Consider the following 7,676-nt stretch of genomic DNA (forward strand, 5'->3'; position numbering starts at 1 on the left):
GGGAGGTCTTTAGGCAAGTAAAGATCAATCTTCCTCTCTTGGATGCTATCAAGCAAATTCCTCCCTATGCAAAATTCCTTAAGGATTTGTGCACTCAAAAGCGCACTTCAAGAAGTCATTTACCAAAGAAAGTGAGGTTAACCGAAAATGTTAGTGTGATCATTCAGCACAGCACTCCTCTGAAGTATAAGGATCCGGGTGCCCCCACAATCTCTTGTGTCATTGGTGACAACAAAATTGAGAGGGCCCTCCTTGACTTAGGAGCTAGTGTGAATTTGATTCCATATTCGGTTTACCTACAACTTGGTTTGGGAGATCTTAAACCAACTCCGATAGTATTGCAACTTGCTGATAGATCTATTAAGCAACCACGGGGAATCATTGAAGATGTTATCATAAAGGTGGATAGGTTCTACTTCCCGGTAGACTTCGTGGTTCTTGATACGGAACCAGTCCACGACCAAAGAAAACACATTCCCATAATTCTCGGACGTCCTTTTCTAGCTACAGCTAATGCTTCTATTAACTGTAGAACCGGATTGATGGATATCTTTTTTGGGAATATGAATGTTAAGCTCAATATTTTCAATGCTGTGCATCTTTCTCTGGATGAGAGTGAGTGTTTTGCAATCACTATTGCTGATGAACTCATTGAAAATCCAATTCCACCTCCTTCAACGGAGGATCCCCTACAAGCTTGCTTGGTCCACTCTGATTTTGAGGATTTTGATGAGGAAAAATCCATTCGGAAAGTCAACTCCTTACTTGATATTCCATCACCATTTTCCTCTCCTTTATGGGTAGCACCAAACCCATCTCTATCTTGGGAATGTCCATCTCCTTCCATTTCTTCACCGGAGTTACCTCAACATTTTGAGGGTGAACCACCAGACAAAGGTAAGGAGAATGTTGACAAGTTGCTGGAAATTCTTCCAATCATTCCGGCCCAATCTAGAATCATTGTCCATGATACTCAACCTGTGAACATACCATTTGAGTACAATGAGGTATATGACTTGGAGATTGCAAATATGAAAGGTCATGATCCTCCCATTGTTAGTCAAGACAATGACATTCAACGAGCCTCCATAATCTCGAACAAGCAACACCTTTGCTTAAATTTGAAAATAAAAGAAGTGAGATTAAAAGCGATGCTCAAATCCTCTAAGGCCAAACTTGTTTCTCTTCAGAAGGATCAATATCCCTCACCATTCATTGATCCAAGTTTGATACCATATGAAGGAGGCAAGTTGCATACGGAGCGTTAAGGATCCATCTCTCCAATGGATCCCGATCCTGGTTCGTCTAGCTATCGACATTAAATTTAGCAAAGCAAGGGAAGAAATTCTTTCGATGTTCCAAGCTTCCCTACCTTCTCAAATTGCTCGTGCCTTGAAATTTTCTGGGAAATGGTTTAGAAAAGCCAAAAATTTGATTTTTTTTGGAATGCTCTTCAGTTGTGTTCCACAATTTTAGACCGGCTTCTTAGACCTTCTCAGCTCTAATTTTCATTCCCGAAAATTTTTGTCGCTTTCTAGCAATTTCATAGGATCTTTGGCATGCAACTCATGTGCACAACCTCTCCTTTTCAATGCATTGTTGGATCATGGTTCCCCAAAATTTTCCATGCATTGGAGATGAAATGCAAAGTTTGACAATTTTTCATCCAGGCCTTAGAAATGTTGAGCAATTTGACATTTTTTTCCAAAAATATTCCATCCATGCATTACATTGGAATGAATTTACAAAGTTTTAAATTTTTTCTCCAGAAATTTCATTCATCCATGCTATGTGTGATGTTGTGCAAGTTGGAAATTTTTCCATGCAATTGAAATTCATGCAAACATCATTAAAGAAAAAAATTTCCATGAAAAAAAAAATTTCCATGAAAAATTTCAATTTTTCTATCCATGCAACATTTCAACTTTCAAGCCAATGCATCCAGGCAAATTGCAAATTGCATCATGTATACACAGTCTATCTATGTATAGGAATTTTGCATGCATTCACAATGCATAAGAATAAAAAAATTCATGCATGCATCCATGATGAAAAATTTTGCATTCAATGCATAAGAATGGATTCATGCATGCATAAGAATGAAAAAAATTTGGATGCATCCATGCATCCATGTCGGATGAAGAATTCAACTTCCATGATGCTCAAAACCCCTCACCTTTCTGTGCTCATTTTGAGCAATCCAAAGGCCCTTTGGAGTGCTCGCAGCTGTACACCAATGTCAGCACATCATCCTGAGGCTACTGTCTCCATTTCGCACACTCGAAGTCCATTTTCGAGTGCTCGAACACTTCATGCATCACAACCCGAGACACTGCCTTCAATTCGAGTGCTCGCAGGCTCAGTTCGAGCACTCGAATCTGCAACCCTCTCCTCTCGGCAAGCTCTCCATCCAACCCCTCCCTCACAAACCCAAATTATCCTCAACCATGCACCATGCCGAGTGCATCTCGGCATCTCTCATACCAACCAAACCAACTTCTCACCCCAAACTAACTCACCCCTAAACTTCCTCTCTCTCGGCAACATACACCACCACCCATCAAACCATCCTGCATGCCATCCCTCACATTCTCTCCCTCTCGGCTCCAACACCCCAACCCTCCTTACCACCATCTCTCTTTCTTCAACCGAGCTCATCTCTCACCTCAAAACCAACCATCTCTCATCAACCCACAAACCACACCCAACCTAAACCACCATACCTCATCCTCACCCTTCCCTGCAAACCCACTTCCATGCAACCCAACTCACCAATCCCTTCACCCTCACCTCACCACCACCCCCCCACACTCTCGGCCACCACTCAACTTCAGCATCACCAACCCAACATAAACCCAACGCCGAGCCCTCTGCCAAAGCTTCGCGCACTCGCCGAGCCCATTTGAGTGCTCAAAGCTAACCCATCTCCTTCACCTTCCTCTAGAACCCAAAACCATCTCTACAACACCCCATGCACGACCAACCTCTCTCTCTCATCAACCCACAACCTTCCAACCATTTCTCCCTCTCGGCACCAGCCAACTACCTTGCATGCCAACCATGCAACCATTCACCACAACCCAAACCAACCAACCTAACTCTCGGCTTCTCCTTCTCCTTCAACCAACATCCCACCCCAAACCAACCTCTCATGTATACTATTTACAAAAAAAAATAATAATAATATTCCTATATATATATAGATATAATACTAATAATAATAATACTACATCAATAAATAAATACATAAATTTTTGGGTTTTGTTTAGATTTTTATCTTGCCATATAATTCATGTGACTGTTTTTATTTCTGTTTTGATTTTTCTTAAAAGCCTATGCTTTTACTTGTGTATAGTAGTTATGTTTTGACAGGTCTTCCTGTCCAAGTTTGGGGGACGCGTTTGCGCATTCACATCGATGGATATTTTTACATTCGTCACTCCACTTGGTAATATTGTTCTTTTACCTTCTTTGCTCTTATTTTGTTTCACTTGTCTTCACACATTGAGGACAATGTGACATTCAAGTTTGGGGGTGCAATAGGACATTTTTTGTTTCACATTTTTGCTAAGCAATGATAGTATGATTTGAACTTATCGGGGATGAAGCATATGTTTAAGACCTTGTGTATAGAAGTTATTGACATTTTTGAAAATAAAGAAAAATTTGAGTTGAAATGATTATGTGGATTCAAATTAGTCTGTATAAATGTCTCAATTAGATTCTCGCTGGATTTGACACTCTTTTAAGCTTCACAATGCACATATGCACATTGGAAACTAAACTGTGAGGCATGCAACTTGATCGACCTTGACCTTGGCCTAGTTAATTTGATTTGATGAACCTGATAAATGAATATCTTTGGCATGATTTAAGTTGTCTAAAAAAAAAAAAACTGAGAAAGAAAGAAAATAATGACCAGTTGACGTTCGTAGCCTTTCCAACCCGAGCTATTAAGCCCTAGGAGTGTCTCTACACTTAGCACCCTAAAGCCGTCTGGTTTGGGAGTTGTTGGCCTAACGCTTGCTACAGGGGTTGGTTAGAAAGCTTAAAAGACTTAAACATTGCACGGTCATTCAAAAAAATTTGTAATAAACATGGTTCGTTGGAGTTCGTAGCCTTTCCAACTTGAGCTATTAAGCCCTTTGGAGTGTCTCTACACTTAACACCCTAAAGCCATCTGGTTTGGGAGTTGTTGGCCTAACGCTTGCTACATAGGTTGGTTAGAAAGCTTAAGGGACTTCAGCATTGCACAACCATCTTATGTTTCACTTCTGAGTTACAATAAATTGTCAACAAGTAACAAAAGTTGTCTTGTAAATAAAATCATGCCTTAGGGACTTCATTTAAAACGGAATTCAGTGATTTGAAAACTCGTGTCTTGGAATTGGAAAAGAAAGTAAAAGCCGCATGTTGAGAATCCAATCCACTTTCACTGAAGTTAGAGTTGATTTCCATTTAAGAGATGATAATTGAGTTATTTATATGGACTATGATGTTGATACATGCATGTTGAAATGTGTTTAGTATCAATGCTTCATATATGCAAGGTAGTCTTCCCAATGACCCCATCTCCAGTTCTTTTTCTGTTTCAAGTTATTTTTGAGCTATGTATATATCTCATTTTACCATGGATGATATTGTTGTAGTAGCATGCCCATGGTTGTCTTTTCATTAAGTTTTTTGTTGTAGTTTTGCTAAGGGACTAGCAAAATGTAAGTTTGGGGGTGTGATAAGCGCCGAATATTATATATTCAAGCGCCCCAAATTGCATTAGTTAAGTCCATCTTTTGATTATTTATGTAGATTATCTCCATTTCCATGTTTTTATGCATTTCAGGTTCATTGGCCAAAAAGAAGCAAGGTTGAAGTTTTGTTGTAATTTTGGATAAGAAAGGCACAATGCTGAAGCTTGGCAACAGTGGAACCTGACTTTTGTCGCCATTTTCGACCTAGCAAACTCAAGAACTGGACTTCCATCATAACATGAAAGATTTAGAGCTCTGAATCAGCTTTCCAAATCTTCAAGCAGTTTGTCATTCGGAGTTCGGAGCAGAGAGTTATGATCTTCTTATTAGAGGTGCTTAGAACTGCCTGGCAGCAATGAAAGTCTGCCTTGTTCTTCAATTTCAACCAACCAGACTTGAGAATTGGATCTCCACCAAAACATAAAGTTTTTAGAGCTCTGAATTAGCTATCCAAATCTTCAAATGTTTCATCATTCGGAGTTCAGAACGCAAAGTTATGGCCATTTTACCAAAGTAGGTCCGGGCGGAGCAAACCAAGCATAGGGCATTCTGGCCAATTTTTGAGTGCTCGAGGCCTTATTTCGAGTGCTCGAAATTAGGGCAGATTGCTTCACGAGATCAGCCACTTCTACTCAGAAATTTGCTAACTTTGTATGCTCTCTTTATGAGTTGGTTGGGGATGTTTCTTGGAGGAGAGAGATGGCTTTTTGGGTGGAGTAACATGTCTACAAAAGAGGGGAGCCACACATTACTTAGGATTATCCTTCATTTTGACAAGAGGGAGGAGAGAGAAGAGAGCAAAAGAAAGGTGTGTTCTTCAAGCTCCAAAGAGGGTGCACGAAAATGGAGATGAGGATGATGCTTCTTCCTTCTTCTAGCTCACCAATGGGCAACTAAACCTCATCTAGGGAGGTGATGAAACCCCTCCCTTGTAAGCATGTGTTAGTATAGTTTATTTTTGGGGATTACAATGTATTTTTGATAGTCTTTCCATGATCAAGAGCCTCATTTTTGTTGTAATGAATGTTGAATATTTATAAATGATTATTGTGAGTTATTCATCTTGTCTTGGATGGTTACTTTTCTTAATCATATTGCTTGCACTTCCATGGTGACAATGGAAGTTAGATCATGGAATTGTTTTAATGGCATGGAGTTGGAGAACCTAGATAGTTCATGGCTTAGGGTTTCCCTTTGATGGTCTATACTTGATTCTTAGCTTTATGTGCATTCACCATTTAAATTAGGGCTTGATAATCCTTGACTTAGTAAGCATGTTCTAAGCTACATTTTAGTTTAGGTAGTTGTTCATGTGAACCTTTGATGGTTTATTCTTGCCTTTCTATTTAAATGAACTTCTTGAGGATATTATAGCAACCTAGTATTGTTATGTATCATGACTATCATATATGTTGTTTTTCCCTTAAATTAATCTTAACCTAGCATGTGTATAGGGATGGAGGTGGATTCATTTCCCTAGCCTTCTTTACTTGTACTTCACTCCCTTGAATTCTTACAATTTATTGTTTTATGCACTTTTAATTTCCTAGCTTAAGTGACATCCAACAAAACCTCTATAAACCCTTTATCATTCTAAGAATGATTCTAGACATTTAGGTTGTATTAGACTAGCGCAGTCCCAGTGGTTCGACTTACCCGACCAATAGCCCTATTTTACAATGATTCGTGCTATTGCAAAGATTGATGTATAGTTAATCAACCGATCAATTCACATCTTCATCTACACCAACATTCACATCTTCAACCACATCAGCATCCACATCTTCAACCACATCAGCATCCACATCGACCGCATTAGCATCCACATCTACAACCACATTAGCATCCACAGTAGCATATTCATGCTCTAATTCATCATTCAGCTCATTTTCAGTCTGAGTTGCCCATTCTAGTATTTCATCATCCCAATTACAATCATCATCATGCACATCAACTTCAGGTTGTACTCCATCCTCCATACACTCATAACTTTCCTCTACATTTTTAGCATTTTCACCCTCAACACTGCCTTTTGAAATTATAAAGATTTTCATCAACCTGAACCTGTTATGAGCATTAATACATTTCAATACATCGTCATCTTTTTCAATTTTCTTAACTCCTTCATCACTTGCCACCATTGGATTCCTATAATACAACTCATAATTTTTTTCAAACCCAAGCTTGTTAGCCACCTCTTTTAGATGAAAAAATGATAAAAAATCCACATCAACATTGTCAAGTAGGTCTACCTCACCAATATATGACTTAAGTAGTGTGTATTGGAAATTACCTCCAAAATGTACTTTCAGTATAATCAACCTGGTAGTATTCATTGTCTGTTCAATCAAGCAAACCAAAACACATAAGTCATGGTGAATAAAAAATTCAACAAATAATAATTCCTAACCAATAAAGTAACAATATGCACAAACCCTAATCACAAAAAATAGAAAATTAATCAAATGAGAATCCCTAAGCACAAAAAATAAAAAGTTAAGGAAATAAAAATACCCAAGCAATAAAAAAACAATTTGCACAAACTCTAAGCACAAAAAAAAATAATAATAATAATAATAATAATCAAATGACAATCCCTAAGCACAAAAAATAAAAAATTAAGCAAATAACAATATTTAAGCAATAAAATAACAATTTGTACTAACCCTAAGCAGAAAAAATGAAATAATAATTAAATGAAAATCCCTAAGTATAAGAAATAAAAAATTAAGCAAATAACAATTCCTAAGCAATAAAATAACAATACACATAAACCCTAAGTACAAAAAATAAAAAAAATAATCAAAAGACAATCCCTAAGTACAAAAAATAAAAAAAATAATCAAAAGACAATCCCTAAGCACAAAAAATAAAAAATTAAGCAAATAACAATACATATACCTAAGCAATAAAATAGCAAAATGCATA

This window comes from Cornus florida, unplaced genomic scaffold, assembly GCF_030987335.1.
Source record: "Cornus florida cultivar Cherokee Brave unplaced genomic scaffold, ASM3098733v1 CherokeeBrave_3.0.0_Hap2_Chr03, whole genome shotgun sequence".
Lineage (NCBI taxonomy): Eukaryota > Viridiplantae > Streptophyta > Magnoliopsida > Cornales > Cornaceae > Cornus > Cornus florida.